Here is an 18313-nt window from a genome sequence, read left to right as displayed (position 1 = left end):
TAACACACCTGTACTCCTACTAGATGATATGAAAAATATGCACTGTTAAGGGGATGTAGTCATCATCCCGGCTGACGGTCTAAATACTGAGGCCGGAATCCCGACAGCAGTACCAGTATACCGACGGCCTGTATCAAGCCCTGAGTTACACGCTGAGTTACAGAACTTTAACTAATTCACTCTACTTCATGCCCCACCTCTACCATGGCTCTGTTCAGCAGTACTATTCATCACCATGGAAACACATGACTGGTACTATTGCTGCCCACCATTGCTTTATACGCTACGCTACCTACAGGAAAAGCACAAGTCATTAAACCATAAACAAGCACATACAGTATATCCACTCATGGAAGATTGCCCAGGAGAGCATAGACAGGCAAGGGGGAACAATTGCAATGGTTTGTTTTATCCAGCACTAGCAGATGCACATCTCTGCGCCTAAGAGGACATCATTAATTGGTAAAATACAGTATACATTTAAACAGAAAGTGTCGGAGCAAAGAAATGTGCATATATGAAGCCTGGTTTCATGAAAATAAAAGACAGAGTAATTATAAGCAGAAGCTTAGGATGAGCCAGACAAAACGTATAAGAAAGGATGTCAAATGGAAAAAGTTGAAATACTGTATTTAAAGCAAACGATGAATTGCAGCGAAGTGGAGGATATATATGTTACATGATGTTGTATAGGAATGGTTACATGGCAGTATCTATAATGGTGTAGGCAGAGGCAGAGCCGTAACTAGACTTTTTGGTGCCCTGTGCCAGAGAGAGTATTGGCGCCCCCAATAGATAGTGCACCTGAAAAAGGGCCATGGCCTCATGGGGAAGGGTCAGGGAGGAGATAAGGGGAGGCCAGGAGATGCTGGGGATATAAGAAGAGGAAGCTCCAAGTAAGAATGATAATAAACAGGAAAATTGACAGTCCCAAACAGTGCCCCGTGGCCCTGCGGTGCCCTGTGCCATGGCACTGGTGGCACTACCCTAGTTATGGCCCTGGGCAGAGGCATCACCGGGTGTGGTGAGACCCGGTGTTGCATTTACCACTGAAAGGGGGTGTGGCTTTGTGACAATGAGGTTACGCCCCCTGATGTATGCTGGGGTGGTGTGGATGATGCACACATACGCACATCATCCCCACACTGCCAGAGTCTATTGAGGAAGCCCGCCCGCGAGAGAGGGGCTGCACGGAGGCTGCCCACCGGCCCTTCCTTTTCTTCATCCGCCCCATAATCTTGAAATCTTGTAATTCAACAAAAATGTGGCAAGTTATTTTTTTACTTGATTTTTTAATTGAATGACCTATAGTAAATTACTGTATATGTCAGGTAACTAATACACCTCATTGCCGTATACAAGCAGATTATTCCTCACAACTAGAGGGAAATCATCTAGACTCTAGAGTGCTGAAATTGTTACATATAACTTTCAGTACCTGTAATTTAAAAACATTAACTGGAAGTGTTATTTTAAGAAACAGGTTAATTAAGACACAGAAAATATATTGGTATTATTTATAAAGATGGGGTTTAATGAAATGAGCAGTAAATGATTCATACTGATGTATCTTGCACTAGTGAATAGTGGGAACTACCTACTATAGGTGGTCTGCTGCAGTAATAAAGGAAAGTTACTGATAGTAGATGGGTAACACTGTATCTATAATTCCGGAAAACATGAATTATGGACCTGAATCAGAGCTGAACGCAATCCCGATAGTTGCCAATCTGCGCACGCATAGGATCTGTACCTCGCGTGTGCTATCAAGTGACGGTCGCAGTGCCACCTAATCCGCATGATTGACATGCTATGGCTGATGGCCAGCGCCCCAGAAAATGGGGGCATTTTCTGAACACGCCAAGGCCAGTGTCTGCCTCTTCTGTCCATGGCTACTTACATGGCCGATGTTCACACATTATCTGATGGCTGCAGAAGCTGGCAGGAGGCATTTATTTACACAAGATGCCCCCCTGACATTAGCATATTATTGCACAGCTGCTGCGCACTAAGTGACAGCGACTGTGCAATAAGCGTACAACTCTAAATGAGGCCCTCTATACAATGCATGGAATTTGAGAACAGAACATATAAAAAAAGAAAGTGCCCAGGGTCTATTATGCTTAGAGTCTATGCTGTAAGAATGTCAAGTATCTACAAAGAGTGTACAGAGTATATACTGTAAAAGTGTCAAGAGTCTACACTAAAAGAGCGTCCAGAGTTTAGAGTCTAGACTTATGTTGGGTACACACTAGACGATTTCACGGACGATATGGCGAATTGGATGACATATTAATTGGATCGTATAGTTTGTACGCACTATGCGTGCTCCCGCGTGGTGACATCGGGGTCGTTCCATCGGCCGTGCATGCAAGGCAGATGGAGCAACCCAGCTTCTGACATGCAGGAGGGTGAATGGTGCAGGTGAACGATGTAATCGGGCGGTCAGACACCAGTTTGTGCAGTGTGTACCAGCCGTTCGATATATCGTTCCATTGTACCATTGGGCGTCGCATTGGCAGGTCGGGTAATGTGTACCCGGCTTAACAGTGACCACATACACTGCTACCAAACTCCTGACTGATCAGTGTTAACTATCAGGAGTTGGCAGCCAATCAGCGGCCGCTAACTGTAGAGTGGTCGCTGATTGGCTCCGGCTCCTGACAGTTCCCACGTACTCCAAAACGGGTTCTATGGGACAAGTTGACATGATCAGCTGGTATGTGTGAGTGAGGTAGGTAAGTAGGTGTGTAATAAAGTTTTACTTTAGATGGTGTGTGTGTGTACTGTGTTTTTTTAACTACTTAATATACAGTGGAGGTACGGGTGCCGGCTGCCTGCTGGCACTTGTAGTTCCACAAGTGGCAAAGGGCAGGCATGCTGGCACCTGTAGTTCCACTGTCAATTACAATAGTTTAGTACTATATACCACATAATTACCCCTATACCCACCGCTCCAGGGGTGCGGGGAAGAGCCCCTGTCTTCATCCTAAGCCTTGGTTTTTTGGGAGCGGGCAGGCCCCAGCTTGGGCTGACCGGCTTGGGGTGTTAATGCTTTAACCCTGGGACATGGTGATAGGGTCTCCTGGCTGTGGCGTTACCACCCGGTCGGATTGGGTCCAGTGCTGGTTTTAAAAATAATGGGAACCCCTACGCATTTTTCCCCCTATATTTAAAACCAGAACTGGCCCTGCAGCCAGTTGCTGGTTTCTAACTTACAGGGGAACCCTTCTCATTTTGTTCCCTGTAATTTTAGGAACCAGGACTGGCTGAGCAGTCCGGGGCTGGTTATGTCTTTTTGGGGGGGACCATACGTCATTTAAAAAAAATGGACTTCCGGTGGGCGGGGCATCAAGCATGGCTGCCTTTTAACTTTCTCCCCAGAAGAGGACTCTGAAATCTATATTGATCCACGATTTTTAGGGCACTTTTCATGTCAAAAACCACCACCCTGGTTGTGGTGGATTGAAAGATACCTAAATTGCCTCTTAGAAGTTTTATACCACCGGAGTCTGGCCGTGTGTTTAAATAGCCTGTATGACTGCCTCATTTGTGGAGCGAAACCTGTGGTAGGGTAATTTGGCTGCGGATTGGGCTTTTTTTTCTCCCTGCTTGTGGCTGGCCCAACATTTACCCACCGAGATCACCCTGCTTGAGGACGGGATACTACACAGGAGTGTCTGTGCACAACATTCCTCTGAGCTCTCCACTGACCGCCAGATCCCCAGACAAGATTGCCCTGCCCGGCGCTGTTAATAGCCGGGGTGTGGCTGTATACAGATCCCCTCAGCGGCTGTCCTCTGAGAGCTAGCTCCCTAAACCTGCTGGGTCCCGGTGCCACGGATCTTATTCCAGAGAGGGAAACATATTGGAGGTGAGGACTGAACTGCCTCTCTCAATTGATGCCTGAGGTTCACTGTGTGGCTTCACTTAGCCCTGCCATCATTTCCTCCACGCCCGCTGCCCCAGAGATCCTTTCTGACAAGACATACTGTAGTTGTTTGATGAAAATTCTTTTTAACCGGAGTTGCCATTGAGAAAGTGTAATAATAACATGATGTGATCATTTTTTTTATGATGTTTTGTTGATCATTGAGGTGACCTTCTCCATCAGTATAATTACGGCATTCATTGTCTAAACACTTATTTGACAACTTTAGTGGGGGAGTCGGTATTGAGGCTGCAAACTATATTCCAGCCAAATTTTTTTTCTGAGCTAGGGTATGGATAGATATTATCATCTCACAGATCTCAAACCCTTGCTAATACCTCCAAAATGGACAAAGCTAAGCAAAATGTAGGCCGCTCAAACCCCCCTTCTCCGCCAGGGCCTAGCCTATCTGCTGACAACTCATTAAGTACACCCTCTTCTCCTGATGTTTCCACTAGACAACCATCAGCCTCAGAAATGGCTCCGGAAATATCTAAATTAATAATGCCTATGATTGACAAAAAATTAGAAGCTTTACAATCAGCATTTGATGCCAAGTGGCAAAAATTGAAATCAATTCATCCCACATTACTGTTCTAGAACAGAGAACTAGTGACTCAGAGGATTGTATTACTACTCTCCAAAATTTGAGAGATTCACAGGCATCATCCTTACAGTCACTCCAAACGAAGGTTGATGATTTAGAAAACCGGCATAGGAGGTATAATTTACGTTTTATAGACATCCCCGAAACTGCGAGGGGTCCTCAACTTATTGATTTTCTAACTACTGCCCTTTATAGGAAGCTGCAGGTTTCTACTGACTCCTCACTACCAAACATAGAAAGAGCCCATTGTATTGGCCCAGAGAAACCTAATTCGGCCACAACACCTAGGCCAGTAATAGCAAAGTTTCTGGACTACTGTATGAAGGAGGAAGTTTCGAGAGCATAACGCAGGGCACAAAATTTGGAAGTTGATGGGTCAAAAATCCTTATTTTTCAGTTTCTGTATCGCAGAAAAGAAGGGAATTTTCAGAAGTATGTAAAGCACTACATGAAAACTACAAGCGTTTTCAGCTTATGTATCCTGCCAAACTAAGAGTACAAGAAAATGGTCAAACCATTTCTTTCTCTGACCCTGTAGTAGCGAAACAGCATTTTTCTGGGTTATTGAATCACGATAGGTCTCCTAATCGTTGAATCTAGAGCTCTCAACTGTTTAGATAGGTGAAAATATAGGGTCACCTCAATAGTTCTAATCAATGTTATTAGTGCATTTTCTACAGATTGTTATGTTTGTTATGGATGTTTTGTCGCCACAGGTGGCATACACCCCAAGTTTATTTGAAGTTAGAAAAACTAGAAAATGTGATTTGAAGTGTTGGGCATTTTACTCGGCAAGATGGGTGCTGTTGGCTTTCTCCTCCCTCGCCATTTCTTTATTTTTATTTAAAAAAAAATGCAAAAAGATCTTGAGCTCTCCCTCTGAAGGCTGGGTCAGAGAAAGCAATTATTTGAATTGTGTATTTTTGTATATATGGCAGGACAAAATGGGTGTAGGTTAAATATCTATAAATTCTACATATCACTTTAGTCCTAGGGATTCCTCACAGATTCAATTGATGTCCTGGAACGTGAGGGGCCTCAATTCGCCCATCAAGAGAAAAAGAGTTGTTACACATTTGCGTAGGTTTCGTTCAGATGTCATATTTCTGCAGGAGACGCACTGGAGGAGTGACGGGGACTCTACCCTGAGAGCACCGTGGTTGGGCGAGTGTATATCCTCCAAATTTCAGAGAAAAGCAAGGGGTGTTTCTATTTTATTCGCTAAAAATGTGCAATATACTGTTACCGCCACTGTGTTAAACCCTAATGGGTGTTACCTAATTTTGGATGTCATCATTAGGAGTATTAATTATACCCTGGTTAATCTCTATGCCCCGAATACTTCTACCCCAGAGTTTCTGCAGGCAATTGCCCAACTCCTAGTTCAACATCAAAATGGTCTCATAGTGATAGGAGGTGATTTTAACTCAGTTGATTCCCCCTCAATGGATAGGCAACCCACACCTACAAATCCCAAAATGTCAAACAGCAGACAACTTCAATTTTTGAAAACCACTCTCAAACTGACGGATATATGGTGATTACTTAAGTTCACAGACCACTCCTCATTCCATTCGGGAGTTCATAGCTCATGGTCTCGCATTGATGCCTTTCTGATAGCAGGCGCTTTGGTCCAGCGCACAATTAAGGCTGACATTCATAGTATACTAATTTCTGATCACGCCCCTATTTCTTTAAGTTTGAGTAAACCAGCTTTAATGGGTGGGTTCCGCCAATGGAGGTTTCCAAGAAATCTTTATTCTTCGGATGATTTCCGAAACTTCCTTATTAATAATTGGATGACCTATGCGGATGATAATCTAGACTACTGGGATAGACCTGCGGTGTTCTGGGGGCATCTACAGCTAGAATGCAGGGCCACACCATTCAATACATAGCTCAACAAAAAAAGAATTCTTCAGTGCAATATCAGGATCTTCACAGTTGTTCCTTGACCAGAACAATGAGAGCATATATAGACACTCCGAACCAGGATACCCAGATATCCTACCTGAATGCCAGACAATCATTAGATGATTTCCTGCTATTGCAATCAAAAAAAGATTTCACTTTTTCAAAATTTTAATATTTCCGTTGGGGCAACAAGACTGGTAGGTTACTAGCCAACATGTCTAGACCAGTAACAGCGAAAAGGTATATTACTGCTATTAAGGACCCCAATTCTGATTCTATAGACACCTCAACACAACGTATTCTTCAACATTTTGGAGATTATTATGCTAACCTATATGATTCCCGCCCTTTTGATGAGGAAATGCATGAACGTTTAATAACGTTTGCTCACTGATGGAGACGGAGAAATAACCCTACAGGAGATGACACATGCCATTTCCTCATTGAAACTTCATAAATCCCCTGGCCCAGATGGGCTTACAAATGAATATTATAAGATCCTACAAGGTCATTTAGCTCCAGCCTTGCTCAAATTATTTAATTCAATTTTAAAAAAATGACACGGTTGTCCCACAATTTAATAATGCTTATACAGTTTTACTCCCAAAACCTGATAGAAATTCTCAGTTGGTAGACTCTTACAGGCCTATAACCCTATTAAATACTGACGTCAAAATAATGGCCAAGATAATGGCAGATAGACTGCAATTGCTAATGCCACAAATATTAACAGACCATCAGTTGGGATATATAAGAGGCAAACAAATAGTAAAAGGAATTAGGACGGCTGTGGCAGCTGTTGTCGCCTCGCATGGCGCAAATAAAACTAACAATGTATTAATCAGCTTAGATACAAAAAAAGCGTTTGATACGGTATTTACAAAGACGGCGGTTCCCACTTTTATTTAAAAATGTTGTAAAATTTCTTTACACTGACCCTCACACCTCTTTATTGATCAATGGGCCATGGCTACTGTAGCTCCCCTATCACCATGCACAGGGGTACAAGGCAGGGCTGTCCCCTCTCTCTACTATTCAACATCAGTCTGGACCCGTTGCTTAGAATACTACAATCTAGCAGCTTCTTTCAGGGCATTAGGATAGGTAGAAAGGAGATCAAAATTACGGCATTTGCTGATGATGTACTATTATTTGTATCAAATCCCTCGCAATCCCTGAGTCACATTTTCAATACCTTATCGGAGTTCGGTGAAATATCAGGCTTTAAAGTCAATGTTAGTAAATCAGTGGCAATACGCCTGGGTCGCCCGATGGCCTGTACAGACAGATCACGTACCTGGGGGTAAAGATCTCTATCAACACACACCTGCTTTATGAGTTGAATTTCACTGTTGCCATTAAATCCATTTCTTTGGAACTAGAGGGATGGAAGAAATTATTGCTTTCATACACAGGAAGGGCAAATCTAATTAAGATGGTCTCTTTCCCAAAAATGATGTACCCCATACAAGCTTTGCCATTTTTAATTTCTAACAAAGATGCTCTTCAAACAACTGAATTACATGTTCAGGAAATTTATGTGGAACAGAAAAAGGCCTCGCATTGGCCTACATAAATTACAGCAGCTTAGAAATCAGGGAGGTATTAACTTTCCCAATGTGCAGGTGTACTCTTATACAGCACATCTCAGGTACGTTAAGGACTGGTTGTGTCATTGTGATTTGTATGCTAATTCCTCTCTTGAGGAGGAATTTTTGGAATCAGGCGGTCTTATTAGTCTCTTACATGCCCATGAACAGGAAATACAGCAGGAGATCAAAGAAAACCCCTTGCTTTGGTTTATGAGAAAAACCTGGCACATTGTTAGACATAAATTCACTTTAAACGTCCATGAAACTCTATATCTACCTTTTCTGGCAAATCCAGAGTTCCAGCAAGGTGGTGCTTCATACCCATTCACACTACGGCGAACCATGGAAATTAACAATATTGGCAAGCTGCCACAAAGAGAAGATGGGAGGCCCCTCACGTTCCAGAAGGCTAGGGACAAATATCCTGTACTAACGAGACATCCGCTGGCATTTTGGCAGGCTAAACCAGAGCCGTAACTAGACTTTTTGTGCCCTGTGCCAGGAAGAGCATTGGCACCCCCCTCATTTTTCAAAGGGACATAATGCACCCAAAATAGGGGAATGGCCTCATGGGGAAGGGTCAGGGAAGAGAAAGGAGAGGCCAGGAGATGCTGGGGATGAAATAAGAGGAAACTACAAGTGAGAATTATAATAAACAGAAATTTGACAGGCCCAAAGAGCGCCCCCTGACCTGTGGTGCCGTCTGCGATGGCACCGGCCGCACTACCCTAGCTACGGCCCTGGGCTAAACATTACGTTGAAATAACAGTGCAGTGTTATTCCGCCATGGGCTGGAATAATTCCTTAGACAACTTTCTAAGCTCACCATCATTAGAAATAAAGGCTATATTGAAAATTTATAATCTCTTGCGCACAGTTTTTATATCTGACAAATCTCCAATAAACTATGCTACGTGGGTGTCCCAGATTCCAGCCCTCCAGATAGAGGACTTAAACCGATCCTATGACAAAGCCTGTGCACAAATATACTAGTGCCTGTGCGCTCATCATATACTACTATGTTTCTGAACATTTTGCATAGATCCTATATTTCACCTCACAGGAGCTTTCTAATAGGCATGTCGCAAAATTCAAACTGTTATAGATGTGGGATTTCTGAGGCGGATATCTTCCACTACATGTGGTCTTGTCCTATAGTACGAGGGTTCTGGATACAGGTGCGGACATATGTTACCACACATTTAGTTAATTTCGTCCCACTAACACCTGAATGGGTGATATTTGGCGTTCTTCCCGATAACACTCGTATCTCTGCAGGAGGAAAACGTCTATTATTAGCTATACAGTAAGTGCAGCAGCCTGTAAAACAATCCTACATACATGGATAGATTCACAACCACCTCCCCTAGATCTTTTTAAGGCAAAATTGCATCATCTCTTCAGAATGAATTGGGTGGAAGTAATAATGGAAAAAGAAACTAAGATAGAAAGATTTTTTGGAATGTGGGAGAGCTATGTGGATACTCTTTCAGCAGCTCTTTGTCTCCAGCTTCATAGATCATTGCAGAATTCTTCGTGGTATTTGATACAAAATGCGGCAGGAGATCCTCCAATTAGATTAGATACCTAACATTGCTTCTGTAATGAGTAATTCTTTTTGGGTCTGGCGAGGGGAGAGGGGGGACACGGGTAGCCAATCCTTTGGGTTTTTTTTAATATTGGTGTTTGAACAGGGTGCTACACAACTCTGAACAAAATCTTTTTATCATTTTTTCCTCTGAAATTTTTGTCATTTTTGTTCAAATGTATTGTTTGTATTATTTTTGTGTGTTGGTTACTGAATGATTATTTCTTTTGAGTAAAGATAGCTTTATTACACGACATTTCAAACAACCCGCTATGACTATATTATGTTGAATAATGATAGTTATATGTACTCTGCTCTGTGAGGTCCAGATGTTATTTCTTCAAATACGTGTAATTTATTCAATATAACCAACTGTCTGTGCCAAGTTCAACCATGATTATATTTTTGGTGTTCAATGCTTTAAATGACAATAAAAAAAAAAAAAACAAACAAACAAAAAAAAAAACAACCACTACATTAGGTATACCTGCAGAAACATACACAAATCACACTGATCTGTGTATGTTTTAGGGATGTGCAGGCTCGGATAGGTTCGAGTTTGCACGCCGAGTTCGGATTTTTCCCTCCAAAAAACGGGACTCAGAAAGAGGCAAAACGTCATCTTGCATGGACAAACATCATTCCTGGACAAAAGACCATGGAAGATGATGTTTGTCCATGCAAGATGACGTTTTGCCTCTTTCTGAGTCCCGTTTTTTGGAGGGAAAAATCCGAACTCGGCGTGCAAACTCAAATCTATCCGAGCCTGCACATCCCTAGTATGTTTCTTCAAAACTCACAGCTCAGGAGGTGGAGTGTTTTAAACTTCAATTTCTCTGCCAGTTTGCTCCACTCTCACGCGAGATTGTAATCTCGATTCTTGGTAAATTCCTGAGTTTTACGAGTGAGAAGAGAGAAATCTCTCCCAAACTCACCCGAGTAAAGGCGGGTATCCACTATTAGATATACAAACGAGAGAACGATTACGACATTGCAATCGTGCTCTCGTTGTATAGCTAGTGATGTGCCTAGACTGAACGTTCACTCGTTCAGTCCAGGCACATCCATCATTCCCGCACATGCTGAACCTGACGGGATCGTCAGGTTGACCAGCATGTACAGGCGATGATAGATGTCGGAAGTGACCAGCATGTACGCGCATCGCTGGTTGCTTCTGACCAAAACATGCCCGATGCATGCGCGAGTTGCAAGCGATTGCATGATAACGACATCGTTATCGTGCAATCACGTGCTAAAATCGCCTAGTGGATACGCCCCTTAAGTCTTTAGTAAATTTGTGAGATTAGTAACATGCCTAAACTCACCCGAGATTGTCATCTCTCCCAAACTCACCTGAGTATGTCATTAGTACTTTGCGAGATGAAAAACATGCCTAAACTCACCCAAGATTGTCATCTTGAACAAACTCTAATCTTAGTAAATTTACCTCTATGAGTGTCCAGAGTGCACACTATAAGAATGTCCAGAGTTTACACTCAAAGGTGTATATTTACTAAAGTGCAGGTTTACAAAAGTGGAGATGTTGCCCATAGCAACCAATCAGATTCTACTTGTTATTTCTCTAGTACCTTCTAGAAAATGATAGCTAGAATCTGATTGGTTGCTATGGGCAACAATTCCACTTCTGTAAACCCGCACTTTAGTGAACATACCTCATTGAGGGTTCAGAACATAACATCTGGGCACAGTTTATTTATATATTCTTTGCCATGCACTCCAAATGAAGATTCTTATGCGTGAGCTATCCCATAGCAACACAATGATCTGCTATTTATGGAGTTATGAAATATATGCTCAAATAAACAGGAAGACTGTTGACAATATTCTCTTTTTCATCCAGCGTGTAGTGTAGAAATCCACAGCATGGTGACATAGGGGTCTATGTACTAAGCAGTGATAAGTGACAGAGTGAAAAGTGATAAGTCTGTGATAAGTGCCAGCCAATCAGCTTCCAACTGTCATCTCACAGGTTGTGTTTGACTTTGAAACATTACAGTTGGGAGCTGATTGGCTGGCACCTTATCACTTTTCACTCTGTCACTTATCACTGCTTAGTACATAGACCCCATAGCCACCAAAGTATAGGTGCTATAGGTCTTTAGGATGGTCCAAGCAGCACCCTAGTTACTCCTGGGATGCAGGGTTATGCTGTGCAGGGGGTGGGTGCAGCACAGGGAGTAGCGGCACCCTGTTACGGGGCTGCGTCATATTAATAATAGCGACCTCCATACAGACAATGAAATACAGAGACACAATAATATCCCTGGGCTCCTTTTCTTGTGTTTGCAGCTCTCCACCATTACCAGCCTACATAGAAGCCACACCTACATTGCAAATCTGCATAAATAATCAATGTTTTGCTTACTGTAACTCTACTAACTAATATGGGCTCTTCAAAATGAAGATCTTGTATCGCTGTTCAGCAAAAGGTCAGATTCCTGCCTACACTGGCTGGTAGTTGTAAGAGCAGTCATACCGCTTAGCAGGCAAGCTATATGTTAAGGAAAGCATGAGTGAGTCAGCATATTGGCTATCGCATGTGTACAATAGAATAAAACTAAAAAATATGCCTGGGAAAGCATGACAGTATCACACTGCTGTGATGGCCTGCGATCAGCACCAGTAAGGGGGCATCAATAATTAGAGGCAGCTTTAAATCCTACAAAAATGTCCCCTTTTCACAGATTTAAGAACTATGATAAATATACCCTTATATACCTAAATCTCTGTATACAACTTTACTAACTCAGGGGGCGGGATGTAAAGCTCAAGAATGCGATAAATTTTACCGTATTTCTCATATGTACTAAGTACCGGAATGCAATGCACTCTGGTGCTTCGACCCGGTGGGTAACATCTTGGAATCAAGGGCTTGATTTAGACCCGTTCGCTAGGATGTGTTCGCACGCAGCCATCAGCAACCAAAGTATGCAAATCCTGCGATCGCTAGCAAGACATTATTGTATTTATTGTATTGTACATGTATTTAGATGCCCACCAACATGACACAAGACGCCCACTTTCCCTTAGTAAGGTACATCATCTCCAGGAAGTGTATTAAACAATCAGTAACATTGAGTAACATTGGACCCATACGCAGCACTTGTGGCTGACCACAAGATGTACAGACACGCCTGCGTTTGCACCATCACACCCCCGTTATCATCGACCACCCCCTGTCACCACCCACAAACGGCACGTTCTGTCGCTCATGCTTGTAATGCATCTGTGTACAGGGTGCGATCGCATGGACTGGTTCGCGCACGCGCACTGCGTCTTGTACGCATGTGCAGATTGCAAACATCGGCAGGCTACGTGCGAACGCAGCCTAGCGAACGGGTCTGAATCGGGCCCCAAGTCCCAACTCAGATTATTTTTGGGGTTCCGTAGAACAGAGTCCCGGTTCTGGTCTTCTGGAAGTTCGGACCTCGGGTTTAAAAACCGAATTTTGGTTTTGTATTGCATGTAAACAGGTCCAAATTACATGATTTTAGCTGATTTTATCAAGTTTAAAGCAATCCAAAACCAACTCTGAATCCGAACCAAAACACTTGAGAATGGTTTTCCAAAACCATTGCATTTGAGGGTGGTTTTGTCAAAAGTAAAACATGGGGGTCTGCACAGACAGGGATGTAGAGAGCCGTCCCGGGCCCCGTTACTCTCGGGGGTGTGGCTTAATTGTGGGAGGCGTGGCCACACACACCTTAGAAAAAAATACTTGTAGCACCGCGAACTGAGGTGAGGGGATCTATGAGCCCCTTAGCCAGGGGTAATTCCAGGAGGAGCGCGATCAGTATGATTGCTCCCACTCACAGGCAGAGGAAAGGAGACTGCGGATGTTGCTTCTCAGCGTCAGCAGTCTCCCTGGTCTCACTGCAGCCCAGCACACACCAGCATATGCTGGGCTGCTGACAGGTAAGAGAGAGGAGGTCTGGCGCCGGGACCCTCCAACAAATCCGAGACTGGGTTATTACTTATTAGTAAGCCTCGGTGTACCTGCGCACACATCTATATTTTATACAGCATTTTGTAAAACACAGTCAACCAATGTAGGGCCTGGCAGTAGCAGAAGAACATATAGCAAGGAAAATCAATCTAACTGCTGCATCCTATATAGATAGATCATATGGGTGACAGAACAGTAAGGAAGCTGTTGCAATAGTCAATGCATGCATTACCGTTTTTGCAGTGTCTTGTGTGAGATATGTGCATATACAGTATATGCATTTTCTGGAAATACTTTTTAGATGCATAGATATAACAGGACTGGGATATAGAGTTAATCTGGAAAATAAAGAACAGTTCTGAGTAAAGGATGACCCTGAGGCAGTGGGATTGAGGGATAGAGTTAATTGTTGTATTGTCAACCAAGATAGAGATGTCAGGTAGGTAACGTCTGTTGACTGGCGGAAATTATTTTAGCTTTGTTTTTATAGATTGAGTTTGAGGTGTCGAGAGGACATCATCATGAAATAGCAGAATGACAGTCAATATTGTCAATATCGCGGGTCAGTACAAAGTGTGAGAAATCCGGAGATGACAAGTAAAGTTGAGTGTCATCTGCAGAGTTGATATTGAAATCCTTTTTAGTTATAGAACAGGAGTGGTATAGATAGAGAACATCAAAGGACCTAGGACTAAAGCTGGTACTCCAGCTTCTAAAGAAAGCAGAAAAACAAACCCTGAAAAAGTGATTTGTTAAGTGAGAGGAGAATCAGGATAGGAAGGAGTCCTGAAGACCAAGGTAATGAAGTGTTTGTGGGAGGGATGCATTCTGCCAGTCGTCGCATGCATACCGGTGTTTATGGCGTGTGCATGATGATTTAAGCAAAGGACAGCTATCCCGATAAGAGCTGTCCTTCCAGGTTTATGGTCCCGGAGTCCCTCTGTGCATGCGCACCCGTCGGCCAGCGCATGACCGAGCTGCAGGGGACGCTGGGAGGGATCCTATTGGAATTCTCTCAGAGATGTCTCCTGAAAAGAAGCCCATAAGCTTCTATTAGTCAACGCCAGTGGCAGATTTTGCCTAGGGGCTGCGAGGCTGCAGTCCCCCTAGCAAAATCCACCACCTCAGTGTAGTCAGTGCAGTCTGTGATTGCACTGGCTACACTGTGTGACTGGAAGTGGCTTTTTATTGGAAGTGCCACCTGCCAGTCACATATACAACAGGCAGCCCCAGGGGGAGTGAGACCCAGCCAGGAGCCGGTAAGTGACCCTGTCCTATTCAGCGGCGGCAGCCCCCCTCATCACTCCTCATCAGAGGGTAGGAGCCCCCGCTGGTCAACGCCATCTATAGATGGTGTTGTCTATCGGACCCAAGCTCCGGAAAGCTTCCCGTAGCTTGGTTCTGGTGGAAAATGTGGTCAAACCCCCGGAAATTGCATTTTCAGAGATTTGGTTGCATTTTTAGCATTGATGCATCCCGCTCAGTATAAGAAGAGAGCGGTTCACAGTGTCAAATGCCAGATCCAGAAGATTTAAAAGTGAGTATTGAACATTTTATTTTACAGTGATTAATGCATACTTTATGGCTCTAAATAAGTTTCATATACATTATTCAGTCTGTGTCTGGGCAGTTTTATCAATAAATATTAAAGTCTAATTTACCATGTAAAATACAATTACCCTAAATACAAAATAAAAGTATTACTTATTTGAATTAAGGGCCTGATTCATTACCGATCGCAACTGCAATTACGCACGCAATCGGCCGATTGTTGCATACTGCGCATGCGTATGCATTGCACTATGTGCGTGAGCCGGCCACTGCGATTGCAGTGTCCATGCAGACCCATCGCAGAGTGATTGACAGGAAGTGCCGTTGGTGGAAGGTGACGAGGGATGATCGGCGAAACGCAGGCATGCCAGTGCATTTGAACGCCGTTGCAGGGGCGTGCATAAGGTAAAGTGGGCATTCTTGTGTTATGCTGTGGCGGCATAGCGATCGCAATGGATTAGCATACTATCGCGTGTGTAATCATTATTGCATTCGCAGTTGCGATCTGTAGTGAATCAGACCCCAAGTGCAAATATCAGAAATGTGATTTCAATTTGCATTTGTGCAGTAAGCCGAAAATATAATTTAAATAATGTGAATGGCCTGCAGCAGCCGCACAGGTAATACATATAGTATCAGTGGGAAGGATCAAGGCGCACTCAGCCAACCAAACGTGGCCACTCATCGTCAAATTTATTAGTGTGTATTTTGCATTACGGGTTGAGCACCTGCAAGACATGCACCTCCTGAAGCATGTGAGTCTCTGTGGTGGTTTGCGTGAGTGGCATTTGCATAAACACACCTTTACTGTGCTCAGCCAAGGCTTGTACACTACCTCACACTCATTCTTCCGTCTACATATGTACACTATACACCCAAATCTGCATCATACATGCCTACCCTCCCGGAATTCGCGGGAGGCTTCCGATTTTTCAGGTAACCCCCTACACCACCGGAAGGGTAGGCAGAATGGGGAGATTTTCCGCGGCTATCGAGGGTCCCCGTGTAGGGGGCGAAGCTTAATGACACAATCCTTCATGAATTACATCATTTAGCACCGCCCCTTATTTAAATTTGCTCCAATCGCGACAATTTGCCATGAAGGGGGCAGGACTTAGGGGTCTATTTACTAAGCAGTGTTAGGAGACAGAGTGAAAAGTGATAAGAAAGTGATAAGGTGCCAGCCAATCAGCTCCCAACTGTCATATTTCAAACACAGCCTGTGAGATGGCAGTTGGGAGTTGATTGGATGGCACTTTATCACTTTCTTATCTTTCTCCTAACACTGCTTAGTAAATAGACCCCTTAATGACACAAACCATCAGGCCCTGTCGCCGTCGCAACCCACCTGCTTCTCCTCCCCGGGGAGGCACGTATGATCTGCTTACACATGGCAGTGCAAGTCTTTTTATTTGTGCACATGTGCAGTACGGAAATATGCCAAAAAAATATGCTTTTATCAAGCTCGCCATCATTTCTCAACAGTAATGGGGGCTTTGTGCAAACTCATTAATGCAACAAGTACTCTTATATCTAAGGCTGCTAAAGCCAAAGCTGTGTTTGCAAGAGTGCTTAGATTTGAAGTGCTTAGTTTAAAGTATAACTAGAATTTTTAAATTGAAGCTGGAGTTATTCAGGAGTTATTACTAACTATACTTCTACCTGGGATAGACTGATGTGATTTTATATTTCTTATCATCCACAGGTAATTTAACTACTGCACCCAACAAATTTTCCTGCTTGGTGTTTCTATTACACAGCCTTTAAAATTGCTAGGACTGTTTTGATGTACCACCACACTTCCAACATGCCTATGGATTGTGCCTGTACCTGGATCCCCAATGCTGCTCACATCCCTCCTGACCTCCTCATGCAATCTGCTTGTCCATTCCAACTATGCCATACCTAACGACGCAGCAAGATGACCCCTCTAATGGACCTAGGTTGTGGCCCCCAAATCTTGAGGCTTATTGCAATTTTGATCAACTCAATGGGCCAAATGTAATAGGGTGAGAGTTTAGAAAAGTGAGAGTTTCTGACACTTTTTAAACTTTGCCAATGTAATAGAGTCCAAAAACAAAGTAACAGAGTGAACTTGCATGTTTTTTTAGCCTTAAAAAACTCTCACGATTTAAAATCTCATTCAGATGTTTTCCCATTTTGAAGATAAAACTCAACCAATGTGAGAGATTACTGCTAAACTCTCACATTTTCTAAACTCCCACCCTATTACATTTGGCCCATTGTCCTTTCCTCTTAAGTTGAAACTAACCTTTCCATAGATGTTATATTACTGTGATCCTTGTATCCAGGCAATCTGTGTCACCCCTGTCTGTCTGCCCCCTTCCCTTAGAATGTAATCTCTCACGAGCAGGGCCCTCTTCCCTCATGTGCTTCTCCTTCACTTAATTATACTTTAATATACAACAGTACCCCACCCTTGGTTGCCGACACCATGCTGCTTATCTAAGTGTTATGCAGCAATGTATTAATCATGTATCTATCCTGCATTGTTTGTACTGTTAATAACTGTTTTCTTGTGCGCTCATTTGTTTATGTACATTGTAAGGCGCTGTGGAACCCTTGTGGCGCTATATAAATTATGGATAATAATAATAATAATAATAATAATAGTAATAATAATAACAAGTACTGCACTGTGCAGCCAAATAGTGTATGAGGAATCTATGTACTAAGCCTTGGAGAGAGATAAATGGGACAGAGATAAAGTACCAGCCAATCAGTTCCTAACTCTCACTTTACAGGCTGTGTTTGCAAAATGACAGTTAGGAGCTGATTGGTTGTTACTTTAAGGCTTAGTACATACGGGAAGATGTAAGAAGTAGTGAAAAGAGTGGAGAAGTGTGCCAGTGGAGAAGTTACCCATGGCAACCAATCAGCTTCTACCTATCATTTTATATAATATGTACTTGATAAATGCAACCTCAAAGCTGATTGGTTGTCATGTGTAACTTCTCCACTGGCACACTTCTCCACTCACTGCTTCATACATCTATCCCTTTAGACCCCTTAATGACAAGACATAGAAAATACAGTAGATGTCTCTGCCTCCGGGCCTGATTCAGAGCCGGACGCTATTTGCGCTCGCTCGTTCAGAAAAAGGGGCCAGCTATTTAAATTGAGCGCTCGCTCTTTGCGGTCT

The 18313-nt window shown here is 43.2% G+C and overlaps 1 protein-coding gene across 1 annotated transcript in view; it reads right to left on the bottom strand.

Annotated features, from left to right (window-relative positions):
• Nucleotides 1-17512, bottom strand: part of CACNA1E (calcium voltage-gated channel subunit alpha1 E) — an 851696-nt gene extending 834184 nt beyond the window's left edge. Inside the window, exon 1 of the mRNA XM_088447158.1 lies at nucleotides 17423-17512. The gene's annotated coding sequence lies outside the window, so the exon portion shown is untranslated. The remainder of the gene's footprint in view (nucleotides 1-17422) is intronic.
• Nucleotides 17513-18313: the final 801 nt, after the last annotated feature.

Source organism: Taudactylus pleione, unplaced genomic scaffold (genome assembly GCF_031769625.1).
Source record: "Taudactylus pleione unplaced genomic scaffold, aTauple2 ptg000421l, whole genome shotgun sequence".
In the NCBI taxonomy this organism is placed as follows: Eukaryota; Metazoa; Chordata; class Amphibia; order Anura; family Myobatrachidae; genus Taudactylus; species Taudactylus pleione.
Note: the sequence above shows the minus strand (reverse complement) of the source record. Positions and strands in the feature narration are given on the sequence as shown.